The sequence below is a fragment of the Eupeodes corollae genome, chromosome 2 (assembly GCF_945859685.1).
Source record: "Eupeodes corollae chromosome 2, idEupCoro1.1, whole genome shotgun sequence".
NCBI lineage: Eukaryota > Metazoa > Arthropoda > Insecta > Diptera > Syrphidae > Eupeodes > Eupeodes corollae.
The window spans coordinates 98,307,493-98,321,426 of record NC_079148.1 but is presented as its reverse complement, the minus strand read 5'-3'; the positions used below and the strand labels follow the sequence as shown (position 1 = coordinate 98,321,426).

Here is a 13,934-nt window from a genome sequence, read left to right as displayed (position 1 = left end):
TTGTAATGAGTGCTAAATATTGAGCCTGCTTAAGCATTCCAAATTCGTGTAGTGCGGCTCAAGAATGATTCTCTTTACTTAACAGTACGTCCGAATTTGGGCTCAAAGTATTCCTAGCAGAACGGGTATTACGGTTGAACTGTTTAAGGGAAGGAATGCAACAGGCTATTTTACTAATGCATTGTTTATAAAAATATCAATAAAACAATGACAGGCTTCATATCTTGCTTCGGTGTTCAAAAGAAGCAAATGTCTCGGTAAGAGAACTATCTCCTTTCATTTTTAGAGCGCTTTTTTCGATTCTATCCAGAAGACTCAAGTACGTTATTGGGGCACCATCAGCCCAAATGTAAGAATTATACTCGAGTTTTGAACGAAAGCTTTGTAAATTATAGCCAGATCAGAAGGGGTAAGATATGTCTTGCATCGTCGAAGAAAACCTAAACAAAAAAAAAAAGATGGAGTTGAAGACGAATTTCAGGACTTTATATGAAACTTAATATAAAATTGGTGATCTCTTATTCAAGATTTATTGTAAAGAACCTGAATATTTGCTGTTTCTCTTTCTTATTATGAAAATAATTTAAAGCATTACTAAAAAAGATATTAGTTGTTTTTGGAAACAAACTGCTTTTTCGTGAATATAGTTAATTGCTAATAAATCCTTGAAAGAAATGTTTACTTTTAAAACTAAACTGTATAAGCTATATGGCAATGGCCATAATTTCCTCCCTGGTTGGTTTATTTGTTGGAAGTTTATGAATTGTTCTGCACGATGCGCGATTAGATTAGGTCTAGATTTCTGATTTATAATATGTTCTTAGTCCAGTGGGTTAAAAATGGTACTTTTAGCAATCAAGTATGTAAAGCAGAATTTATATGAAAATTTAAAAAATAATCCCTTTAGGGGGGTTGACCCCTATGAACCTCCTCCTACTCTCGATCCACTATTGGTCGTCGTTCAAGAACAACTGACAGTATTGTTGCTGTGACGCAACTCAAAAGTTTATTCCTCTTCCACCTTTGGAATGAGGAAAACCAGAAATTACATAACACCATATTGTTTATAAATCTTTTTGTCGAAGAACAAAACATACGACTCATTTTTTTAATCTAATTGACACTTTTTACGATAAAAAATAAAAATCTAAAAAAAAACATTACTCAAAGTTCGTAAAAATTGAATATCGATTCAAATATCTTTTCAAAAAATTGAAATTTAGGCTTCAAGCTTATTTTATCTTATAAAAAATATTGGTTTCAACATTTTGAAAAATGCTGAGAAAAATCGAATTAACAGTTTTTTTACAAAAAATAAAAACCTAAAAAAAATGTATAAAAGTTGGTAAAAATTGATTTTCGACTCAAATATCTTTTAAAAACTTTGAGATAATAGCTTCTAACTAATTTTTTCTTATAAGAAATATTGTTTTCAATATTAGGACAAATTTTGAGAAAAATCGAATTGACAGTTTTTTTTACAAAAAATAAAAACCTAAAAAAAAATTTATAAAAGATGGTAAAAATTGATATCGACCCAAATATCTCTTCTTCACTCTCTTCTTAATTATATTAATTTTATCTTATAAGAAATATTGTTTTCAACATTTGGTAAGATTTTTAAAAAATTCGAATTGACAGTTTTTTTACAAAAAATAAAACTCTAAAAAAAAACAATACTAAAACCTGGTAAAAATTTACTTATACGACTCAAATAGCTTTTCAAAAATTAAAAATATTGTCTTCTAACTTTTTTTATTTCACAGAAAATATTGTTTCCGATATTCAGTAATTTGTATATAAAAATCCACCAGTCCGTTTTTTCTCATTTGGCAAGCTAATAAATTCTTTAAAATGCTTTATCCGTTCTGTCAAATCTATAAAACGTGTCGAAATGCTGTATTTTAAAAAATAATACTGTATGGTTAATATTCTGTATTTTAAGATACCGTTCATTTAAAATACTGTATCTTTTTACTGTCAAAATACTGTATCTTATAATACTGGATGGTTTTGACAGATCAATTAGTTTGGAGCAATTGTTGATTATGGTAAGAAAAATTCATGTTAAAATGTGAGAGAGAAAAAATTGTTAAGAAGAAAATGGGAAGGAGAAAATAAGATACCATTTTGTTTTTATTTTTATTAGTTCAAAGATTTATGAATTATCATAGGCAGATACATATATTATCGTTAAGGTATTAGAAAATTATGCTAATGAAAAATTATACGATGTTTTCTTAAAAAAAAAGTATTCTGTTTTCTGTATTTCAAATTGCTGATAATAGGGCTGAAAAATAAAAATCATTTTCATAATGTAAAAAATTATTTATTTATTTTTCAGTTTTATTAACAGCATTTTCAAAGACAAAATCTGGATTTACAGAATTATGAAATACAGCATTTTGATCATGCAGTATTTTGTACATACAGTATTTGGAGATACAGTATTATGAGATACAGTATCTTGACTCCAACCCAATTTAAAGTTTATTTCCTTTAAGTGAAAATACAACTGTTTTTAGACAATATCCACTTATAGAATCCAAATCATTTAAAAATTAAAAAAAAAGAAGTTTAAAACATGGAAATTTACTTCGTTTTAAGTTCGAAAAAAATTAAATCGATTTCGAAAAAACTTCAGTACTTCAATTTATATGTTGAATCGATTTCAATTTCATTTCGAGTGAAAGAGCAATGCAGAATCCGGCTGATAGAGTGCTTTGAATTTATTTTATTATTTAAGCCTTCGTGGCTTAGTAATTAAAATTAAAATGTGTGGGTTCTTAGAATATTCTTTTTTGTTATGGATATATTTATGTTGACATTTTTATTAATATCTAAGTATTAATGGTATTAAATACAAAAATAATGTGTTGTGTTTAAGCTAAATTTTTGTATGTTTTACTTGAATGAAAATAAAAGTCTAATCCTTGTAGTTAGTTAACCAACATATGCTATAAAATATTTGTGAACAGAATTGCCATTTAAGAGTTAATAGATAACAGAGTGAAGTCCGTAGGAGAAGGGAGACAATAGGCAACGAAGTGTGGAATTGAGATAAATTTCTAATATACTAATTTAATCGTACTAAAACAACAACTTTACGGGTTATTACAGGCTGTCGACATCTACCAGCGGAATGAAAATTTACAAAAAATGTCATCTTGATTAGAAACATGATCTCGTAAATAACTATTTTAGTGATGAATACAGTACAAGGGTTATTTCGTCAAACTGCAAAGCAAGAAGTGAGCAACTTAATTTAAAAGGCTCACCTTATAAGGGTGCATTCACTACACATTGCAGACTTTGCATTTTTGAAAAGAAGATACTTTTCATTTTTTATCAATATGCCCAGTTTATAAAGAATTCAGAGTCCTCTACTTTGGCAAACCTACTCTAACTATGGAGCAAACTTTGACAATTTTATATGTTGAAAATTGGAAAAATCTATCCAATTATCTTGAAAAATCAATCAGTTACAGAGAAATAATTATAATAGAATTTAGTTAATACTTAAATTAAAAACAGTACAATTATATATCATGTTTTTTCTAATTACTATTATATATTATTGTTGTACATTATTTATTATTATATTATTATTTTAAATAACTGAAATTGTATTTAACAATTGTAAGTAAAACAAATCTATCTATTGTAAGATTAAATGTTTTAAATTTACTCATATTCAATATAAAAGTTATATAAAAGCTAAGTTTTCATATATAATTTTAATTTTAAGATTCTTTCAAAAATTGAGAGATTAAATAAAAATAACTTATATTTCTTAAGATTGATCTTTAATTCTGAAAAGGCCATAACAACTTCAGAAGTGTGATAGTTCCAAAAATTGTTGATTAATATTTACCTATATTATAAAGAATTCTGATAATAATCTAAAATCCAAGATTGGCTCAAGGAGCAAAACGTTGATTTTTCAACAACTGCTACATTGAGGCAATTGCGGGTGTTGTACAATGAAAATTTTAGGGAGTTAAATCAAAGTGATAACAATTCCGTCGAAAATGAAAATTCAGATAATTCCGGAAATAATGAAGAAAATGTATTTGATCGTTTAATCCAGTTTGCATCTTTAGGAGAAGAAGAAGCTGATATTGATGCGCAGCTTAGAGTTTTGGAAAAACGCCGTCGGTTGAAACAATTGCAACGAGAACTGGTTTCCACTCCAAATGTTTAGGGTAACGCAAAATTCGAAGATATCCAACATTACAACACTCCATTTGCTGGTGATGAAGATTATGATTCCCGTAAATGGCTGGAAATTTTCCAACGAGCTTATGATTCAGTATACATGAACAAAAACAATCTTATGCAAAAAATTATGTTTCTCTATAAAAAAAAACACAAATTTCCTTAAACCTTAATTTCTCTTAGATACAAATTACCCTCTAAGCACAATATGCGATGAATTTATATTTTCGACATTTGATTTTTTTGAAACAGATGCAACATCGACAGATAGACAGTTAAGCTAAAACACTTTTTTCTGCAACTTACTTTTCAAAAATAACACCCTATAAACACACATTTTCGACAAATAAAAAACTAATTAAATATATATGGTCCTCCGTTATTTTTGGGGACAACATATATTTTGTAAACAAGATCCAATGAAAACGTTTATTTCCCAAAGTTTCAATATTAACGTGCTTAAGATTTCAATGTTCTTTTTTGAAATATGTTCTTGTTTTAGAAAAAAATGTATATAACATTACTGGATTTGAAAGCTTTTTCGAGTAGAATTTCCTTCAAAATGAAAAAGCTCACATTTGTATAACACTACTTTTTTATTGCATACTTTTAGCCAGTGTGGTTCGTTTCTAAGATCAGACAAGCTTTATTTGTGAAATTTCTCTTTAATAATAAAGCTTATTTTCTTATTGTGAATAAAAAAGGTATTAATGTTCTTATGCGCATTTCAAGCACAAAAGTCCTTCCAAATGATGGTATAAAAAGTGGTTGGTTGTTTCCAAACAGAGCTTATTTTGAAGGAATATTAACGGAGCGATTCTTCATATTCATGTACCTGTTAAATGAACTTCAATTAAGTTTGCCATCTTAGCGCACGTGAGGTTCCATGGTGTAATGGTTAGCACTCTGGACTCTGAATCCAGCGATCCGAGTTCAAATCTCGGTGGGACCTGCACTAGTATTTTGGTTTTAAGCAGAGCAATCTTTTGAATTTTGTTTTGTATTTACTATTTTCTCATGAAGTATGTATTGTAATTAATTACAACTCGTCTCCAGCGTAGTAACCAATAAAAGGACTTGACCATGTATAATCTGTATATGAATTGGGCACTATGTATTGATGTGAGTTGAATTTCATTTAATCGGTAATAATTGGGTTTCAATTTTTACAGCCTCTAAAGGCTAAAATTTTACGCATTTATTTATTTCGAGTAGAGGCATTTTAAGTTAAACGCATTTAAATGTTACCTATAAATATGCAAGACATTTTCTTCTTTTGATAACTTACCCGAAACAAAAGCATTGCCCAATCAATAGATCAAAAAAGTTAAACGTTAAATACTGCTTTAATATTTGGTTAAGCAATACGTTACTCTTCACCGGTTGAGGAGTGTTTTGGTAGAATCTAATAAATACGATTGTAAGATTGAATAAACTAAAATGGTAACACACATTCAATCCTTACGTTTTTTCCCGAAAACGACTCTGAAGTATTTAAAATTTAATCTTATGAGGCGTATACGCACTTTTTTGTTCAATTTTTTTTTTAATTTTCTTAAACTGAGATAGTTTTGGATCACGTCAACCATCACTAGAAAACTGCAATCCATCATACAGTAAATGTAAAGGTTGTCTGTCCACATTGTATTTCCAACAGAAAACTGTACATAAGAAAGGAATTAGGAAAGGACTTGCTGAAAACAGCACGAGACACAACTTCGATGTTGTAGTTGAGGAACTATGTTTAAGAGGTTTTGTAAAAATTAGTATTGATTCTCATGACGCGGTCCTTAACAAAGGTGATTCGACCGACCTCTTGGAAAAATAAATCAGAATCGATCCAAAATTGACAAATTCAAAACTTAAAATAGTTAGCTGATAGCACTATGCAAAAAAATCCCCACTATGACGGAAAAAGTTTAGATTGAATCGATATAATGCATGTAGCTTAGAAATGCATTTCATATTATATCTATCTATGTCGAGTATCTAGTTTTGTCTGGTTTTTGAAATTTCTGTCAAACTTATTCGTTCGTGAAGAATGACGCTGCAGAATGCACGCTGCTCTATCAAGGTCAGAAAAGATCTTACCAATGCTTTTAATGTCTAAAAAGATTTTAGGCAAGGCGATGTACTGTTATTCGACTTCTTCAACATCGTTCTAAAAAGAATTGTATGCAAAAACTCAACCGTCAATACTAAAGGCATAATCTCCCAAAGGTCCAAGCTGACGACATAATTGGAAGATCAAAGCATGATGTCAGTGAAGCGTTTTTGAGAATTGCGACAAAACCGGATAAGATAGGTTTAGTGGTCAATGAGAACAAGACCAAGTATAAGCTTTCATCGAAAAAGGACATTGAACGACGACTTCTTGGACAAAACGTCACCTTGGACAGCTATAACTTTAGGGTGGTTAAGGACTTTGCTTTAATAGGCACCGCGTTGAAATAAAACGAAGAAAAACACTTGCAAATCACTGCTTCTTTGTACTTAGAGGGCAATTCAGTTTTAAAGTCCCCTCTCGGAAATCGAAAATCACCATATATAAGACACTTATCATTCCGGTTGTTATTTATGCGGCTGAGGACTGGATCCTGGACCCTGTCAAAGAAAGATGAGAGCGTCTTATGATGCGCTGAAACCAAGCTTCTTTGGGTTATTTTTTGGTCCCGTCCGCAGATGGAAAGTGATGGAGAAGATCCAACGATCTGGTTAAAAGAATAAAAGTCCATCGTTTTAGATGACTGGGCCATGTAGAGCAAATGGCCATCAACACCAGGGCAAAATTAATTGAGGGGGTCCCCACAAAAGAAACTTCTGAAAATGTTTGTTTCAAACTTCAACTAGTAAACTTCTTTACCTTTTAGTTCCTACAGCCTACAGTACTTTGTACTTACAACATTATTTAATTTTATTAATCTTAAATTACAGATATCATTGATCTATATTTGTTCACTCCAATTAGGCAAACATGAGTGGCAAATACAAGGGGATTCAGGCTCTTATTTTGGAGAAAAATTATATTATCGGTGTTCGTTCGGTGTTCTTATTGTGGCCATTCTCAGAATTTATTGGGAAAGGCAGCTGCTAACTCTTGTCCATGGGCTGTTCAATTCTTTGTAAACCTTTTTCAAAGCCAGTACAGAGCGGCATCGAATTACTTATTGAGAAATTATCGAAGAAAAAAGCAGCCATCCTTTAGTCTTAAAAAAGCTCAGCGACATTTTGTTGGTCTTGTCGAGCTGAAGCTCCGAAAGCCTTAGCCAACGGCTATTCGGAAATCGAAGAAGCTCTAACCACATATCTTTCAATAAAGATCAAAATGACATCGTGAGGAATGAAGCAACGCACCTTCCACACAGAAGATGAGTGGTCTCGAAACCTATTTATTTGCAACATTTTGGAACGATGTTGCAAAACCCGAAAATGATTCTTGAATCGGCTATGCGTGCACTAGAATCATTGAAATCCGAGGAAGCAGCCAAAAAAATTGTCCCATACTAATGAAAATGTACAATAACGCACCCGCACCAGAACGAGAAATGTGAAGTTGAATCCGCTCGAATACGGGAAAGCACAAATCTGTCACCCAAGGAAAAATACAAAGTATTCGCCTTCATCCTATTGATTGACCAGCTATCCGTTTCTCTTGAAAGATTGCTGTACGTGCGAGATTTGTAGTCTTGAATCATATCGAGAAGGTGGATGCTGATAATTTGCACGCTGCAGCAGAGGCATTGGTGCAAGTGTATCCGGATGATTTAGATCCTAGCCTCATAATTGAGTTGGTGTCTTTGATTGACTAATACAAAAAGCAAAAGGACTATGGAACAGATCAATCGCCTGAACTACTTTACTACCAAATTCTCGAAAATCAAAATTTCATAGCATAACATTCCCAAACCTCGAAATTGCATTGAGAATGTATTTGGTTTTGATGGTAACAAACTACACTGGAGTGCGCTCATTTTCAAAAATGAAAATTATAAACAAAAGGCTTCGTATTCGTACCACAATTTGACAAAACCGTTTATCGAACCTTTCTCTCCTGAGCATTGAAAGCGATTTACTCCTAGAACTGGATTTCAACGAAATCATCAACGAAAAATCATCAGCGAAAAAAGCTCAAAAGGTTCCGTTCGTTAACTCTAAAATTTAATATCAAATAAATCTTTTTTCCGTTTATATTTATGTTTGTTCAATACTAAAGGAATCTACTTGGTTTCACAGGAAATTATTCATTGAAAAACTCGAGTGAAAAAAAAAATGATTTACTTTATTTTGAAAATAATTTGCACGCGAGGGGGCCTCCGCTCCTTTATTGTTCCGAGGCCTCTGGACCTCTAAATCCGGCCCTAATTAACGCTCCAGCTTGAAAGGTATTCGAATCCAATGGCGAGGGACAGCGCAGCAGAAGAAAACCGCGACTCAGGTGCCGCACACAGGTGGGAGAGGACCTCAACCGACTTGGGATGCGAAACTGGACTGGAGACAGCTAGCTAGGGACTGAGCTGGCGGGAGACGCATGTTTGGCTAGGGCACAGGTCCGCCCCATACATACAAAATATTTCATACAATATAACAAAATATCCCAAGAATACAAATTTCCCAACCCAAAAACTGAAACCTAATATGACTTCTAAACATTCTACGATGTATATCCACCAATTAGGTTGCAATTTTTCGCACTAATGAGTTCATAAAAGTGCATTCTATATTTTTTTTTAAAGCGGTCTTATCCCAAAACAATACCCGTGTTTGGTTGGAAAACCTATCGATAGTGCAGTAGGATCTTACACAAATAACAAAAACAATATCCGCAGTATGAATACTACCGATAAAAGTTGAAGTAGATTCTTACTGCGGATGGGTTTTTGACATTTAAACGAGTCTCGAATGGATCTTATGTGATTTCGTTCTCAAATGTTGGTAAGATTGATATTGAATTTGTGTTTCGACGGCTGTGTTCGTTTATTAGTTGTGCATTTCGATTCATGTGTTTTCCATTGTGGGAAAAAATCAATCTGTGACTGTTGATTTTATTTAGTTTTATTAATGAAAATGGACTAACTGGGCTTGTTTTGTAAGAGAAAAAAAAATAGAAAAGATAATTAAGTTTTGATATGTTTCCACCAAAGATTTATCACAATTTAGATTAAATAAATCTAATAAAATAAATGATTAAGTTTGACTTTCTAAAATGCAAATGGTGTTTCGATGTTTGTTATGAAGTGGAAGTGAAATAATTTAATTCATGTTAAACAATGAAGAACTGAATAGTTCAGCACCATATAAGAATATGCTACCTGCTCCATGTGGATATTTTTTTTTTGCAAAAAAAAGCTATATTTTTTGTACATAAACATGGAAATAAACATCGACCACGTATAATCTGTAAAACCAACACAATTTTTGACTCGTTTCAACCCGATTCAGGTATATAAAGAATTGTGGTGAGCTTCAAGTTCGCTTCAACACCACATGTTAACGTAGTAGTCTATGAACAAACCCCCTTTTTGAAGTTTTTGTTTTATGTCAAAGTTGCAATCGTTAAATGAACTTTTTTTTATAAACAATTAATGTCCAGAAGTTTTCTTCTTGAAAATTGTCCATATTATTAGTTTTAGTTAGTTTTTTTAGCTGAAGTTAATTTGAACTTTTGATTTTGACAAAACTTTTTTCTGTTTGTGCTTTTTAGTATTATTATTCTGAATTTTCTACTATACTATTTATAGAATGCCAAAAAACACGATTAATTTAATTTATGTAAAGAAAGTCTACAATTTTTCTTTAAGTTTTCCACGAAATCCACAAATTGTATGAACAAAAAGTTGTTTAAAATTTTGTAGAAGAACCCAAAGTACATGAGTCTCAATATGTGCCCACAACTCGTTTTAAAAATACTTATAATAGTGTTGGAGTTATTTTGATCAACCGCCCATCCCCCTCAGAATTGGTTGTCATATTCAAAGGGCTTATTAATTAATAGGGTGGGCCGAAAAAAACAATTTTTTTTATTTGATTCGCAATACCTCACAAAAGTTGTTAATTACCTATCTGAGTAAAACTCTGAAAAAATTTTCTAAATAAAAAAATATCTTCCGTTCGCGCATTCCATTCAAACTTTTGAAAAGTTGTGAAAATTTGCTGTTTTCTTTAATTTAAAAAAAAATACAAAATGTACTATTATAAAAACGCAATAGGTCCTAATGATGAGTTTAAGGCATGAAGAAAACAAAAAAACAACGAATTTAATAAATGTTTATTGTTAAACGTTCGCGCAAAGCAGTTAAATGTTACAATTTTTCACAAAAATGAGCGATTTTCCAATTTTTTGTACATCACATTTGCTTACTCAAATAACTATGATTAGAACAAAATAAAATAATAAAACAACAAAAAAAAAATTCAATAAATAGTTTGCACTTTAAAGTCTGATTTTTTTAAAAATTCAGGCATAATGGACCGTGACAGGAGAGTGGTTCTTATCAAGCCATCTCTTGCGTCTACTCCACACACTTTTTTTGAAGCTTCAGAAACGAGCTTTACACATCGTTCTACTGCTTGTGTGTGACAACTAAAATCGTCAAAATCAATAGCCAGAGGTGTGCCAGAGTGTATCAGTTGTTTAATTTCTTCATCCGTGATCCTCCTTAAAAGGGGAGGAGGAGAAAGTTTACTTGTGTCCCAACAAATCATGTCGGTGTAGTCTGTAGCAACAAAATTTATCCTCGGAGTGTTGAAGTTTCGAATTGGCTTTCCCTTCATAAGCGATCGTGCCTTGCAAATTCGGCGCAACCCTAGTTCTCTGATGTATCTATTTTCATCAACTATCATTGCAAGAAGCAAATTTTCGGGGTGAGCGAAAAATGCGTTCCGCTCAATCACAGGGTCAATGACTTGCAGCAAGTTTTGAGATAGATACCGTGATGTTCTGATGGTTTCAAAAACAATTTTCGGACCATCTGTAAACTTTTTGCTGTTTTTAATTTTGAACCACAGAGGCATATAGCATTTTAAAATAAAATGTATTAACTGCTTAACTTCTTTAGAGGGTATTTCCATGCTTACATAAAGTCGAAGTACTCGATTAGCCGCAGTCAACCACCTTGAATGTGAAAGGGGGCCAGGATCACGGGCCGCCAAATCTTCTGAAATAGTACCAGTATTGATGGCAACAGAAATGTCAAGTAGGTACATTTGATCCTTACTCAGGACCTTTCTGTCTATAAAAGGTATGGGGCAATCCACAGGCTCAAATTGAACCCGCGGTAGTTTTTCACAGCAAACCAGTTTTTTCCCAATTGGTCCACTGAAAGATTTTGGCCCTGTGGTAACTGCATCCAAGTGGTGAAAAAGGTGGCGGAACGGTAGCTCATTGAAGTGCAGCAGACAAATAGCCCACTGCACTGGTCTCCCAACGTGCAATTCAATCTGATGAATGACACCTTTTTTCCAACCTGTATTAATCACCGTTCCATCACTCCCAATCACATCAAGTTCTTCAAGGAAAATCCCTTGCTTAGCCAAATAGGCAACTATAGAAGAAGTTATGTCTTTGGAGAGTCCTGAAGTGGGAGAAACATGGCCAATATATTTTGATCCAGGTTCCTGAATGAGAGAATAGTGGCCTTCTTTCTCAGTTTTTCGAAAGCGTTTTGAATTAATTTCTTTTATTACTATTGTTTCATCTTTTCTCCCATCAAAGTACAATCCATGTAATGCTTTCTCAATCGATTGACACTGCAAAAAATTTCTGTTTTGAGTTTTTCCTCTGCGTATTTTATTTTTGTCAATAACTTGGGAAGTGTCTGTGTCATTAATGATACCAAAATCTTGAAGGACAGATGACGCGATGGCGGCCGTGGCTCGATCAGAGACTCCAAAACGATCACTAGCTAGACATGTTGATTTGAGATTGATCCTCATCTGCCATGGTTTTTTCTTTTTGATAGCTTGGTGCCACACTGGAGGGTCGTATGAGTCAAGGTCATCATCACTATCAGAATCTTTTTCCACATTTATAAACTGTAAGTTTTCGTCAGATTCCTTAATTATTCCTCTCGACGTACTTGGCTGGGGCTCTATGTTCTTGGTTTTTCTGTCAAGCCGTTTTGCTAATTTGTGTGTTTTCTGCAAGTCCAACGATCCAATCTTTCCCAAACCATACCTTCTTTGTAGATAAATAAATCGTAATTCAATAGCTGGAATTTTGTTGGCTTTCTCACAATGACAGTTTATTGAAATCGTGCACTTGCACTCACTCAACTTAGTTTTCTTACAAGTGCAGTTCACGACAATTGGACATTTACACGCAGCCATATCAAAAAGCAAGGCAGAATCACGTTTGAAATCGTCAATCTTTGTTTTGAAATCGGCTTTTTTAATGTCACGATGGTAAGATTTTCTGATTTTGTAGTACTTATCATGGTACTTATTAATAAGTTGCACTATTCTTTCTTTGGTCACCGAAGGAATGGAAGCTTTTGAATACAAATTCATTATCTTTGTAGCAACCGTATTAGCTACTTCACTAAAGCTCACTTTTTTTTTTGGTGTAGAGTGACATCTCATACCTTACTTGGAAGCAGCACAATAAGACATTTTCGTAATTGGGGAGCTTATGTTTTGGAAAATCTCGAGGATTACCAAGAATCGGGCATTCAAAATCCTTTCTTGTAGTGACTTTTTTAGACGACATTTTTTACCAAAATTCACTAAATGTTGAAAACGAACTTGAAACAGTTTACAAATATGACTTCGGTTAACGGTAGATAATTGAGGAAGGAAGGTTAAACGAGAAAGAGAAACACTCAGGTGAAGAGTGGGGAGAGTTGGGAAGAACCGGTTTTCCCCAACAGATCATAATATGATCTAGAGTAACCAGCGTAAAGTAAACTTTGCCCGAGCGAAAACCGGTTTTGCATGATTTTTTACATTCGATGATTACTTTATAATACGACCATATGAACTGTTCAAACCGCAGCTTCGGTGGGAGATTGAAATAAGCGGTACTTACCATAACTAGTTTTGATCAAAATTAAGCAAAAAGTTGTAAAAATACCATGTTTTACACGATTTGCGTGGTCAGTTAATGTTGAAAAACTACTGATTTCAATTTTTTTTATAGGTTTCTTATACGCTAAATTCAACATTAGGACCTATTGCGTTTTGATAATAGTGAATTTAGTTATTAAAAAAAAAGTCAAAGACTAGCAAATTTTCGCAACTTTTCAAAAGTTTGAATGGAATTCGCGAACGGAAGATATTTTTTTATTTAGAAATTTTTTTCAGAGTTTTACTCAGATAGGTAATTAACAACTTTTGTGAGGTATTGCGAATCAAATAAAAAAAAAATTGTTTTTTCGGCACACCCTATTAATTAAGCTCTCCACCAAAAATTTAAATTTTTCGAATTTTTTCTTCGAAGTAAATGAATAATTTTCTGCACATCAGTAATTTTGGAATGGACCATTCTTACTTTTTGACACACATTCAGTTCGATTTTTGTACGGATGCAAAACTTACCCTTTATTTACCCACTTAAGACCACAAAGTTAAAAAAGAAGAATTTTATCCCGACCCTGCCAGGAGTCGAACCTGGAATCTTCTGATCCGTAGTCAGACGCGTTATCCATTGCGCCACAGGGCCATGTAACTTTTCCGCTTCCGTTACATTAGTCATAGTTTTTAAGCTTTTCATTTATATGAAG

At 32.8% G+C, this 13,934-nt stretch overlaps 2 non-coding genes across 2 annotated transcripts; one reads left to right on the top strand and one right to left on the bottom strand.

The window, feature by feature from the left end:
• Positions 1-5,098: 5,098 nt before the first annotated feature.
• On the top strand, positions 5,099-5,170 carry Trnaq-cug (transfer RNA glutamine (anticodon CUG)). Its single transcript has one exon. It is a non-coding gene; the product is annotated as a tRNA-Gln (tRNA).
• An 8,630-nt stretch (positions 5,171-13,800) lies between these two features.
• Positions 13,801-13,873, bottom strand: Trnar-acg (transfer RNA arginine (anticodon ACG)). Its single transcript has one exon. It is a non-coding gene; the product is annotated as a tRNA-Arg (tRNA).
• Between the last annotated feature and the right edge of the window lie 61 nt (positions 13,874-13,934).